The sequence below is a fragment of the Octodon degus genome, unplaced genomic scaffold (genome assembly GCF_000260255.1).
Source record: "Octodon degus isolate 3935 unplaced genomic scaffold, OctDeg1.0 scaffold00385, whole genome shotgun sequence".
In the NCBI taxonomy this organism is placed as follows: domain Eukaryota; kingdom Metazoa; phylum Chordata; class Mammalia; order Rodentia; family Octodontidae; genus Octodon; species Octodon degus.
In genome coordinates, this window is record NW_004524961.1 from 68,396 (window position 1) to 69,990 (window position 1,595).

At 39.9% G+C, this 1,595-nt stretch overlaps 1 pseudogene; it reads right to left on the bottom strand.

The window, feature by feature from the left end:
* Positions 1–696: 696 nt before the first annotated feature.
* On the bottom strand, positions 697–1,149 carry LOC101573462 (annotated as a pseudogene).
* Between the last annotated feature and the right edge of the window lie 446 nt (positions 1,150–1,595).

Genomic DNA, 1,595 nt, shown 5'->3' on the forward strand with positions numbered 1-1,595 from the left:
ATCAGTGAGAGTCACACAGGTGTGACTCTGAGGCAGGCTCCCATGCACAGAGGCAAGGAGGGCTTGAGGCTGTTAGAGGGTTAGTGTGATGTTAGAGAACATCCCATTGTTTGGGTCAGGTAAGACTTCTTGGCCAAAATTATAATAACCATATTGCAATTAATTCTGTAAGAAAAAGAAACAGTAACTGTTTAGGTTAAGGAAAGACAGAACCATTCTCTTCATGTGGTCATTACTCTGTTTTGTGAACTGCTGTTAAAAATCCTGAGTGTGAGGCCAGGGAGATGGCTCAGTGGAATAAACACTTCCCTGGCAAGCGCAGGGCCTGAGTTCAACCCCTGGTTCAGCAAAATATAAATAATAAATAAATAAATAAATAAATAAATAAATAATAAAAATTCTGAGCTTAACAAACATCTTTGTAAGTCAACTCATCCAAACAGGCATTTGGCCAGTAAGAATTTCATTTCACACCAATTATACTTTGGATGCTAGGTTTATTTAGGGCCCACATTTGCACAGGTTTATAGAATATTTACTCTAAGATGACAAGACAGCTCCCCTCAGGGAGATCCTGGTGTAAATGCATTTGCTTTACTTATTGAACAAGAGGGTAACATTAAACACGGAAGCTTTCGGCTGTGGCACTCGAATGATGCTGCATGGGGCACCCTTTGAAGGCTACGATCAAGGACCCTACCAAGAAACCCAAGCCGGGTTGAGATCTTCTGGCCCATTTGTTTGACGTTCCTGTTTTATGCCTTGGAACTTCTTTTTGATGGCATTCTTGGAGCTGGCATAGATCATCTTACTCTTCAGATGGCCCCCTTCTGGAGCCCACAAAAAGAACATCAGCTCTTCTTTCCTGGACTCCTTGATTTTGAAGCTTGTATCATACAAAGCATAGTGACAATTCTTCTCAGGAAGGATCTCCACAAAGTGCTTGAAGGGATTGGTGATGGTCACACCCACATCTCCAACCAAGATCTCTTTGCTTTCATCAACAATGATGCACTTTCTGGCTGCACTGAGACAGAAAATGACAGCCTTCTTTCTTTTCTTTATTTCCTCTGGTATGGAGCATTTCTTAAGGTTTATATCATAAAAAGTGCGACAAAGTTCATCAGCAACTTGCACACCTGAGGCCATCTTCGCCGCGGCGGTGGCAGGGACACAGAGTGTGCAGAAAAACCTCCTTAAGAGAGCAGGACCTACAGAGCGAGTGCAGAGCAGACTCGGGGCCTTGAGCCTACCAAGGGGTGGTGATGCTACTTGACTAAAAACGTGCCTGCACACGTCATGCACTGCCTGCTGTTGCTCTGCTTCTTTCCTCTTTTTAATTATTTTTCTTTTATCTTGAGTTTTAATTTTTTTCTAATTTATTATTTTATGTTACTTTTATCTAGTAATATTATCAGTATTTTACTCAAGAAGAAACTTCAATTTTCTCTCTTTCTCATCTTTCATTGGTAAAATTCCACATTCTACATTTTTCATTCTCCCTTTTTCTTTCTCCTTTCTCCTTACTCGTGTAAAAATTAAGTTTAAGTTTATATTTTTTATTGTTTTGTTTTTATTTTTATTAGTACAATGTT